A 12,877-nucleotide genomic window follows, 5' to 3' on the forward strand; every position below is an offset into this window, starting at 1 on the left:
GCTGCTCCTTCCTTCTCAGGGTGAACTGGACACAACACTCAAGGTACAGCCTCACCAGTGCCAAGTACAGGGGGACAATCACTGCCCTGCTCCTGCTGGCTACACTACTCCTGATACAAGCCAGGATGCCACTGGTCCTTGGCCACCTGAGCACACACTGGCTCATGTTCAGATGCTGATGACCAGCAGCCCCAGGTCCTTTTCCACCAGGTCCCTTTCCAGACACTCTTCCCTCAGTCTGTAGCATTGTGTGGGGTTACTGTGACCCATGTGGAGGACTTAGCTCTGAGCCTTATTGAACTTCAATAGCATCAGACTCAGCCCATTGATCCGGCCTGTACAGATCCCTGTGCAGATCAACATTCCTTCCCAACTTGGTGTCATCTGAGAACTTACTGAGGGTGCAATCATTCCCCTTGTCCAAATCACTGAAGATACTAAACAGGACTGAGCCCTGGGGAACCCCACTGGTGCCCAGTTGCCAACTGGATGTAACTCCGTTCACCACCACTCTCCGTGCCTGGCCATCCAGACAGTTTTTAACCCAGTGAAGACTGCAACTGTCCAAACCATGAGAAGCCAGTTTCTTCAGGAGAACACCATGGGAGACAGTATCAAGCTTTACTGAAGTCCAGATAAATGACATCCACAGTCTCTCCCCCACCCACTAAGTGGATCATCTTGTCACAGAAGATGCTCAGGTTGAGCAAGCAGGACCTTCCTTTCCTTAACCCCTGTTGGCTGAGCCTGATTCCCTGGTTTTCCTGTATATATGTTGCATGACAGTACTCAAGATGCTCTGCTCCATGCCCCTCCCTGGCACTGAGGTCAGGCTGAAGGCTTGTAGTTCCCTGGAGATACCTCAGCAGTTACCTTCGGCCAAAAATTTAGTTACTTGGCCTTCTATGTCTATTCAACCCTGTATCACAGTAGGTGGGAGGTAGTGAATATGGTTTCCACAATGCTGAAAATGAATGCAGATCTCAGATGTGAGTATTTGGCAGAGATTTGTTCAAGCTGCTGTCTAGCCAATACTTGTGAGAATACACAGAGTACAAATGAAAAGACAGTAACTTGTAGAAACTTCCTAATTGGCGTTGTTGGCATAGATGGATTACTTCCCAGAAATGAAAGGCAGAAGGGTCTTCTATCAGTCTCTGAAGTTCAGTATTTTTGATTTTAATTATGCATTACCTACACAAAGGCCTTCTTTTGTGGTCAAAAGGACTTTGGGAAACAATCCAGCAGCCAGAATTAGAAATGCTGACTGAGGAGCAGACGTAAAGATAACCATAATTTACATATCAGCCAAAACTCTCAGATCAGCAATCGTCTACAGATGTAATGTGTAGATGCTGCAACAGTCAGTTGACCTGAAGCTAATTTTCTTCAGAATCACTGAATATCTCAAACTGTAAACGACCCGTAAGGATCACTGTGCTCAACCAAATGGCTAAAAGCATTGTTGATATTCCTTGAGTTCTGGCAGCTTTGGGGATGTGACCACTTCTCTGGGGAGCCTGTTTTAATGACTGACCACCCTCTCAATGAAGAACCTTTTTCTAATTCTTCATTGATCATTGTTAGATCCCCTTAGAGGTTACTAACAAGAGTAGCTAACAAGAGTAACATAGAGTGGATTTTTCAGATATATTAGCTAGGGGAAAAAAATTGCATTTGTATTTGCATCAGAAACCCTAATGCAGGATGTTATCTGCCAGGAAGCAGAGCACGTGTCATTTACTATCTACTGATTTCTCTTCAGCCACAGACCAACACTTAGCATTTAAATAATTTCAAAAAGTGTTTCAGGAAGAAAAATTCTTTCCTGGACGTATTTTCAAATGCTTGGATTCGCAAGGAATAGATCTTAAATGGATCTAGCTTTGTCTGGGATTCACCTTAGCTCACATTAGGGATCTACATTGTGGCACTTGATTCTAAGCTCACTTCCTAATCTGTATCTGCAGGGAAAAAACAACTGCTTTTAGAATAAAATTTCTTTGATTTACAATATATGTCTACCTTAGGATGAGATGAATCAAACTACAAAACTTCCTTTAAATGATGGTCTAGAACTGTTAATTCAGAGAATTTGGTGTTATGACTCAAACATATGTTTCCAGTAAAAGAGCTATAAATTTCCTGATGCATGAGTCCCTCATTAAGGCAGTGTGAGAGACTGAAATGTTAAAAGGTTAATGATTCAAACAATTGGCCACTTGCAAAAGCAGCAGGATGCTGTGCTCTGATCTGCTTCAGGGGTGTGTCCTAGCAGGTAGCATCAAGGAATATTTGAAAAGTAGTACCTGGTATAAATCCTTCTTTTCCATTACAAAGTTACGAGGTTCAATATTATTATAGCAATAAAAAAGAACTGAGTTGCACCTATATTTTACATGAATGCAACAGAAATAACTATGAGCTACTTCAGAACTGTTATCCAATATAACTGTACATGAGACCATTAGCAATAATTACATCGTTTTTTATCAATACAAGTTTGCAACTCAAAGGATTGCCATATAAAAAGTAACTTACAGGCCCGTTCAAGGACACCAGAGACAAAAGCTGGAGCACTCTGATGGAAATAAACTGAATGTACTATTAGCAGCAGAAATGTTTTCATGGAAATACATCTCCATTCCTTCAAAGTTCATCATCTGTTTATTTCCTAGTAATTTGCTAAGGTGATATAACTAGACTGTTAACTTTAAGGAGAGAATACACTGCAAGACACAATGTCTGTTCTGAAGCAAGTACTAGCCTGACCAGCAAGGTTTCTCCTTGTTGCTGACTGAAGAGAATGGGCATTATGTACATTCCCTGAAGAGTTTGATTTTCAATAATTTTAACTACAGGCACAAACTGACATGCAGAAGGTTCCCTCTGAACATCAGGAAACATTTTTTTTACTGTGAGGGTGACCAAACTCTGGCAGAGGTTGTCCATGCAGGTTGTGGAGTCCTTGGAGATAATCAGAAGCCAACTGGACACTGTCCTGGACAAACAGGTCTTTATGTAGCCCTGCCTAGGCAGTGGGGTTGAAGGTCCCTTCCAACCTCAATCCCTCTGTGATTCTAAGATGTTTTTTGTAAGTTCTAGAAATTACTCTGTATTTGGGTTCTGCTGCTTATGCTCTAAAAGGTACTCTTATTCCGTTTACCAGCTATTTCACATCCAGTAAAAATGAGTGCAACATCCATCAGTCAAGTCTGAAAAGTTACTTTTCCATTTCTATGTCCAATCTGGATATTAAAAAAAATAGAAAATGGGGGAAGGAATGTTCTTCCCTGTGTCTCTGTACTACACATGTATAGGCAATTTTGTGCACAAACCAAAGAGAAAGAGAGAGAGAGAAGATGGGGTAAGGGTATTGATTTTTGGTTTGACTCAATACTATGTCACAGCCTCTATGAACCTTGTAGCATGATCCCAAAGTGAATAAATGACTGGAGTATCTCCTTTTCTTCAGCAAGACATCACTCCAACACATGTCCAAGATACCAGCTCTAAAATGACAATATAGTATTTGTGCTTACCAATGAATTGATTTGAAAAGCAACACTTCTTCCCACCACCTCCCTTCCCAATTAAGCAGGACACAATGCTGTACTTTTGGGAATAAATTAAGAACAAAAGAAATTAGAACTGTTCATTACTAATTAATGTTGTTGATAATCTGAAGGCATTCAAGTAAGTCTTCTGAATTCAGAAATAAAATGTTTGTATCACATGAGTGTTGAAATACTTTTGTGTCCATTAGCAAACCAGAAGAAAGTTAAGCAAACATGGACCAAGTATAAACATTTCGAATTCGGCAGATCTAGACAATTTAGAGTAGGAAACCATGAAAGAATTTCAGGAAGAACACTGCTGTTAATAGGTTCAACAAATCTCAGAATTCCCACAAAACTCCACAAAACAATCTAAACAATTTTAATATTCTTTAAAATACGAGTAACTTTTAGTTAAGACTAATATGAGACTATTGTCTCATACACACAAAAAATATTACAGAAGTTGCAAAACAATTATCTGTAAAGAAATTAAAACAAAATACTACAATCAGAAGTAATCAATGTGCTTTCAAGGAAAATAAAGCTTGTCAAACAAACATGGTATTTATTCCTGAATATATTTTTTTTTGTTCCATGAAACTGAGATTATGCTATGCAGACAAAAACCAGAAACGCAAAAAACCTGCAAGATTAACTGGCCAATCTCAACAAATAATCTTTGATAGAAAATCATTATCAAAGAGCTGTTTCCAGTGAAGTTATGAAGGACAACATTATTAAAAGCTTTCACTGGTAATTTGGATGTAAATATAAAATCATGGCTGGCGAAGTTTGCAGATGACTATACCTGGTAAGATGATAAACAGTGATAACAGCAGCAATTGCACAGCTGAATCTGCATTACTGTGATGAAACAGCATTAGGCTGAGCTCATTCTAACAAAGATAAATGCCCCCACAGCAAAGAATGAAGATCTAAGCCCAGGAACAGAAAGTATGCTAACATGAGCACTCAATGTACAAATTTAGAAATTACTAGGAAAATTTTACCTATGTATTAAAATTACCAAATCCTTAACTAAACTGTATACTATACTGAAATCCTGTATATTGTATTTTATGCTGTGCCCATATTTTAAGGAGGCTTCTGGGAAACTGATGAAGGTATTAAAAAGAGCCACAAAACCTAAGAGACGTATTTGAGGAAAAGTTCGTGAACTCAATTTGTTTGACTTATCCTAAATGAAACTGAGAAGTGATTTGCTTGCTACATTTAAGTATCACCACTAGGAGAAAATGCAGCATATTAAGGACCTCTTTTCCCTAGTGGAGAGAAGCATAAAAAGAATCCATGGCTTTTTTTTTTTTTTAATTCAAATGAGACATGAGGCACACACTCATTACTGTGAGAGCAACAAACCATTGCAACAAACAGGCAAAGGGAAGCATTTTCCTTCTTCATGCACTCAAACCAGGACTGGACATTTCTCTGAAAGGCATGGGCTAGCTGGACACAAGTTATGCTTTGGTCAAATAAAATTACTGGGCTCATTACAGGGAGAAATTTGATGGCCTGCGATATATGACTGATGAGACTAGATGAGCTAACATCCTCCCCCCAAGGCCAAACTTTATTAATTGATTTATCAGTGCTTTATGCTGTTAACCACTGCTGGGGTATCTGAGCACTTTCACATTTAATCAATAGCAAAATCCTTAATGGACTTCAAGGAGCTCTGAAACATCTACTTTCAGGAGTAAAACTAATTAGGGGAGGATTTCTGAGGAGGTCAGAAGATCTATATTTATCCTTCTTGTTAAACACTGAGTATTATTGTACTTCCTTTATGCTTATTCTGAAGCAGTGAGCCAGTGATTTCAGTCAGGCACAGTACTGCTAAATGGTTCTGTTTGAGAAACTCAGTTCAGCTTCTCTCCTCTAATGCCTGCCAAGGTGCCAGTGGGTATAATGACAAAGTTCTTTATTTTCCAGTGCTGTTTAGGGTAATTGATGTTTGCTTTACTTATATACAAAAAATTGCATCCTCAGAAAGTCGTAATTTAGATGAAAATGAAGAGTGCTGGTATGCACTCTTCTAAGTCACCACATAACCTACTCCTTAAAAATTACACCTTTTCAGAGACACAATATTATTCTACGCAGAAAACAAGCACTTTCATATCTAACAGTTATAAGGTTATGGCATAGGATGTGCTGGTGCTGTTCTCAAAATGTATTTATTTTGCAAAAAGGTATTAACTGAAACTTGGACTCTAAAACTTATAAAAATACTTAAGGATTTTTTTTGTACAAATATATAAAATTTTCCAATGTATTTGACAAACATACACTAAGAAAGTGACTTCTAATTAATTTAGAGACTGCTTGAGGTCTAGCACATAAAAAATATAGCAAATTTGCTTGCTGCTTCATTTCTCTTACAACAGCAAACTGTTAATACTTTATTCTTCAAGTTAAATCAATTTTCATTAATTACATCCTATCCTTCTGGGCAAAGAATAATCAAAATAGGCAAAATAGGATTACTGCAAAAAATAAGATATTGATCTAGTTTTTAAGCAGTATCTTACCATGAGTAATTTTTGCTCAGTTTATTCATTGTTTTTATGGACCAGTGAAGAAGGTACTTCTCAAAATCCTGTGTTCCAATGGGCTATTTGCAGCTGTTAATTTTTCAGCCAGAAAAATTATACACACTGTGCACTCTGTTGCATTCAGCAATCCCTCTAAAACTTTGTTTGGGCCTTTTGAAGTCATAAATCAATTTTCTCTCCTGTACCTTCACAGAAAAAAAAAAAAAAAAGAGTACAAGATTGCTTCTTCCTTAGAGGTTGTCCAGCACCTACAGGAACAGGGCAGAAACCAAGCCCTTCTCTGACACCAGGTGCCCTGGCAGCCAGGTGCTCATGCTGCTCTCAGAAGCCCTGATGAACCTGTCTGCAAGCAGAATGGATCACATCACCTCCTTTCAACTGTAATGGCTTCAGCAGCCAAGCTTTCTTCCTGAAAGTATGCCTCAGGTAAAAAGCCTTCATCTCTACAGAAAAATAAAGATGATTGAAATTTTGTAATAGTCTATACAAAGCTGAAAGGAAACTAAATTTATTCCCCAAGTCACAGTCAAGAAACACAGAGCACTGCTTATGAACTACACTGGGCCAAGAACATGCTCAGATGCCCAGACATGGTGCTCATGCAGTAGCTCTGTGGAGGAGGCAGCATGCCTGCTCCAGGGAACCCTTCTGGCTTGAGCTAGCACAGTCACCTTATTACAGCAAACAGTTCTGAAAGCACAGACCTGGTGGCAGAAGACATACAACTGCCAGGGAGATCCAGAAGGATCAGAAAGGTAGAGTGGCACCAACCCCTGGAGAAGACAGGCAGCAAGTAGACTAGAGGGGTAGTGAAGAAAGGAAAAAAAACAGTAACAACAAGCAGAAAGGATAAGAGGCAGTAAACCCCAAATACATCAATTTTACTCACAAGACTGATGAATAATAGCAAATCAAAAGACAAACCTATATAACACATTTTGGGTAGCAAAATTGGGTTTTTTTATTTCTTGGGCTTATATCTGCAATCCAAATTCACCTTGGATTATACTATCCATGGCATAAAAATCTAAAACAAAATAATAAAGTAAAACATAGCAAAATATTTTAAAATTAAAAAAAAACACAGCAATACCAGTGACTAGTCAGAACTGCATTGAATACTTGACAGGAGTTTCATGAAATCCAATAGGCAAGCAGAGTTTCCTAGACACCAGCTGCTCAGTGAGACACAGTAGGTCAGCATTATAAGGCTAAAAATCAGCTTTAATTAAATTAGATTTCCTAGTCTTAAATAATGAGTTAAAACGGATTATATTGCTTTCATTTTCTTGGAAACTTAAAAAAACATGCCCTAAATACTCATTAATTCAACCACAAAGATCTGCAATTTATGATAACTTCTACGTCTACTTTTGTATTCCAAAGCTATTCTTATAAATATTACAGACTGATTTAATGTGAATTACTCTAGTAAAATGTGTACAGAAATGACTGGCAGAACATTAACATTCATAAGACATAGAAGAAAAAAATGGACCTGTTTTACCCAGATTATAATTCTGAAAATGAAGGCATGATATTAAATGACCCAAAGGAGGAACAGGAGGGAAAGTGACCTCCCAGAATACGAAGGTAGTAGAAAATTCTAATAAATTGCTCATCTCAGTTTAATAATTTAATACAAGCTGCATAAAATAGAAAGGCCACTTAGAAAGGCACAAAAAGCATTTTTAAGCTATCGGTATTCAATGTTAGTAATGAGAAAATTAAAGACAGCACAATCTAGCAGCACTTCTCCAAGTAGTGAGAAAGCCACACGTAAGCCTCAAGTTTGCAATCCGTGGCCTTAGACAGTTCTGAAGTGCAGAAACAATCCCTAGCAAACAAACTTCACACTCTCTTTTCTCCCCTTCCAAAATTCTGTTTGATTTCAAGTGAACATTTATTAAAGCAAATTCCCAAATTTTTGCTTTGCTCTAAGGAGGAAAACAAATCAATAAATTATCTGTGGAAAAGAGGGGAAGGGAATTTGAATGAGAATATTAGTTCAACAGGTACCTTGAAAAGCAGACATAACACTTATAGACTATAGGGTTAGATTATATGCTTAAAGGCTTCCAACACACTTTCGGAATGCAACATGCCTGTATTTTATAAATCTGGCACTCTTAAAACAGCAACAAACTGTATCAGACTTGAGAAGTCCTGCTTTTGTAGACCTGTTTTGGTAAAACAGCACAAGGAAACTGTCCTGATGTCTAATCTACGAGTACAGCCCATGACCCATGTTACTAATCTCTGGCTTTGACCCAGATTCAGAAATTGAGTTTAGTTGTTGGTTTTTAAGGGTCATGTGGAATTCAAAGAGAGAAGGCCAGGAACTAACAAGGAGATGCAAATAACTGCATCATTTCCCCTCCCCTTTTAGCATGGCCATTAAGAAGCAATTAAAACCACTACAACAATACAGCAGCAAGGGGGGCAGCTATTCCTAGTTTCAAAGAGTTTAGATAGGGTGATACTAAGGATCTACAGTGACAAGTTACAGTTCTTTTCCTTGAAATTCACAGTAAACAAGGAATCAGTCTTTTAAGAATTATCTGCCCATCCCTCCACATAAGGGGCTGACACAGGGAAAAGTCAAATCATTTGACAAACAAAGGACACTAATCCTTTCATCCACCAAATCAGAAATTAGATTCAAGAATAGAGAATTTTTTCAAAATTGTTAACTATCTCAGGAATCTGTAGTTATCTAGCTCCCGTTGTGAAAAAGTGTACATTCCTTGTTATCTATTTTATTCCTATGGATTAGCTGGAAAATAAAACAAGGAAATTAAATAAAAGATGGACACCTTAGAGCAGCCTTCCAGTACCTACAAGAGAGCTGGAGAGGGACTTTGTAAAAAGGCATTAGTGACAGGACAAGGGAATGGCTTTCAGCTGGAAGAGGGAAGGTTTAGATTAGGTATCAGGGAAAGATCTGTGAAGACGGTGAGATACTGTAACAGGTTGTCCAGAGCAGTTGTAGATGCCTCATCCCTGGAAATGTTCAAGGCCAGGCTGGATGGGCTTTGAACAACCTGGTCTAGTGGAAGGTGTCCCTGCCCAGGAGAAGGGGTTGGAACTAGATGACCTTTAAGGTCCCTTCTAACCCAAACCATTCTATGATTCTATGATCTGTAAGTGGAAATAGAATGGGTCCCTGGTTTGTGCAACTAAGGTGGCACCCAGATATAGGAGAAGCATTTAAAATCCAGATTGAACAGAACTGATGGTCATTGCTTTGATTAAAGAAACTTGCAATCATATGGATGAAGTGGGCAAGCACCAGCCATGCATCTATCATAAAAGAACAGATATTCAGGGAAGAAACTACCAGATGATGACTCAAGGAACATAATGATTTTACTAATGGCTGCAAACTTCCTCCTAGCTGAACATCATCAAATAGCAGTCTGAAGAAAAAGAAAAAATAAAACCCAACCACAGCAGGAATACAGGTCCTCCTTTAATTACAGGTTTCTGCAAAGAGACCTGTAATAATACCTCCTGCAATTTTTATAAGCATTCAAATGAAAGACGAGCTTAGTGATTATCTTTTAAAAGCAGTGCAGGGAAAAGGCAGAAGGGAGCATAAAGAAGCCCTGCAGAAATTTGCAAGCAAATATACGGGAAGATGCACATTCGTAAGTTTAAATGAGGACTCTCTCAAGAATTGACTGCAGCTGTGCATAAAGCAACCACAAAACTGAAGAGACACAACTGAACTTTAACACAATAATTTCCAATTACTCAATATTCCTTCAAGAAACTTAACATTTTAATAGGTCCATGAAGGCTTGAAAAGTCATAGGAGATCAACATATCTTACATTTCATGACAACTTTGCAAGACAAGCTCTTCTCATCTACATCCACTAAATGGCTACAAGAGAGAGATTTAGAGAACTACTTTAAAATGAGATTTTCTCCTCACTTTCTGAAGTGGAAAATTCACAATTACGTCTGTAAACATCTTCTGTTTTGAAACCTGAGTAATAGTTTTGAGTACTCTACTAAGACTACAACCCAACTGTGAGGCAACCTGTATTTCTATAGGAAATTATCCTGCATTACTTAAGATTTGGCAGTTGAATACAGAAAGCAAGTGTCAAATGTTTCTCTGAAGTGTTAAAAAGATCAACAATTTTTGTTTCCTAAGGGAACCTAGGGTGCATACACTCGTGTTTAGTTATTTTTTACTTGCTGGGTTCACTCTCTGCCTTTTTGGACAACTTCAGCAAATTACTTAGCTGTTATTTGTGCAAAACTCTGTAGGAATTTCAGCTATTCTTCTCAAATATACAGAAAAATGGAGCTGGACAAAACTGAACTTCCAAAAAAGAAGCAAAAGATATTCAAAGAGATTAAAAATAAAAGTTCCTGTGCATAGAAAAATGCTCAGACTGACAGCAACAATCCCATAAGACAGATACAAGATCTTTTGCAAGATCCATGGTGATGAGAAGTACCTTCCCACTACTTCCTACTTCTACTGTCTCTGCTACAGAAGAATCCACTTTCTGCTAACAGAAGTCATATATTCACATTCACAGTATTTTGCAACTTATTTTAACACACAAAATCACCAGAACTGTTTCAAATGCCCTCCATTCACAAAGTAGTGAAGTGGGCAGGAAAGCCACTATCTAATCACATGAGATACCATGACAGAAATTCAGAAGTGATCATTTACTAAAAAAATCTAGACAAAGAGCCTATAAATTCATTTTACTTATATATGAATATTCCACTTAATTAAGTAAAAAAAAAAATCATACTTCCAGTAAATTGATATTGTTAAACCTGTTTGATAGTTGAAAATCTTTCAATTTGAACCAGAAAAGAGACAATGAAAAATAACTTAAGCCTTCTAAGGAGCAGAAATTCTATATATGTCTATACATTTGGAGACGCCTTTATTAACCAGGCAGAAGAAACCAGAAGTCTAATGTTTCCCTACAGATAAACTGAAGTTACTGCTCAGTTTCACCCCATTTAATCTGCCACAAACACTATCACAGCCTAAATGTCACGTTAACAAGCAGCAGCAATTCATTGTTATTTCCATTCAAAAGAGCCAAATAATGCATATACAGCTAACACATTACACCTGCAGCTACACCTCATACATGTTCTGCTTTTAAACCATCCAAGCAGAGCCAGACCATATCCTTCTCCTACCATTGGACTGTAGCTACTTCCTTTTCCATGTGGTGTAGATAGGAAATATAACTTGAGAGGAGGAAAAGAGAGATAGCTGGCTTCTTGTCACGGTGCGTGGTTTTATATTGTGTTAATTGCCTTGTACTTAGTTCTAAAATGGTTCATCCCTATGTTACACCTCCAGTTTGATATATTTTGGACTCTCCCCTTCCCGCCTCTGCTCGTGTCCATCATCCTCAAACCCCTTCTATATTCCAGATTCTTCCCTGCTCGTCACCCTAGCCCCAACCCACATGGTCGCCAATCCCCCTTGGGCCCTCCTATCTTTCCAGCATGTTCTGTATCAGTCATCCCCTTCTTGGTACATGATTCGATGTTGTGTTATATTGTATATCCCCCTATTGGTTGTATGTGAACTTAGTCCTGCTGTATGTCACACCCCTAAGCTGTAGTGATAGGTTTCTGTATTGTGGCCTCCCATGGGGGAGGGCCCCTATTTAAGTTGCTGCACGTCTCTGTTCCCTGCTTTTTGTGGTTCCTCCTTCCTGACATTGGTTGGTTCCCTATCCCTCTCCAATAAACCCTATCCTGGAATTACAGAAGGACTCTCCTGCGCTCTTTACTTTCCCTTGGACCGGTATCGCCGCAGCAAGAGCCTGGAGCTCTACCTTTATCTCGGGTTCCCAGGATCCCGGGAAAAGGCCACTCTCGGCACAGGCTCGCCTCGGAGCTAGCAGGGCAGCCCAGCTTGAGTGGACAAAGGTGAACTGTGTCAGCTTCTTAGTCATCCTGTTCAGTAAAGTGTACAAAGGGAAGTGTGGAAAGCCTGAATGGTTGGACTATGTCTGGTATGGACAGAAATCTGGTACAAATTAAGAAATATGCTGACAGTTCAGTCTTCCAATCAGCATTTTGCCAGAAGTTTACAACTTGACCAAATTTAGGTCAAAACCAGCAGAAGGCAACTTCATACTCTTTTAAAATGCTTAAAATAAGAATAATTACAAATTACTGGCAAAATTACAAATAAATAGACATTTTCATAAGGCCTTATTAACTGGCAGTAGTACAAGCACCACACACAAGGATGTTTCAGTCCCATTAAGGGACAGCTTGCTTTTCATACTGTCTACAGTAAGTGACAAATTTCACCCAAATAAGATAACAACATCTTCACACAGATCTCTTTACCATGAGACCATGATCCCTTTAAAAGAGACAGAGTAATGGTACCATGACATAGAAACTAATCAAGCAGAAGACAGATTTATCTGAATGTTAATCTGAATGTGTATTTCTTTTTTCTATCAAACTTTACACTTATTATAACTATAACAAATAATTAAAAATGAGATTCCTAAAGGTCTGTCATTTGTTAGTACTCACTACATTTGTAGAAAAAGCAAATGTTTCTAAAAACTAGACAGCAATAAGGAATCCCAAGCTAGATGTAAGCTCTCGACTTCTAAGCATCTAACTTTACAAATCAGGTACTGAAGTGTTTGGGAGCATAACTGGTTTCTATCACATTGCCTGGATTCTTAGTCTTTTAAGTGTCTCCAAATTTTTCCCC

This window comes from Sturnus vulgaris, chromosome 5 (assembly GCF_052056855.1).
Source record: "Sturnus vulgaris isolate bStuVul1 chromosome 5, bStuVul1.hap1, whole genome shotgun sequence".
NCBI lineage: Eukaryota > Metazoa > Chordata > Aves > Passeriformes > Sturnidae > Sturnus > Sturnus vulgaris.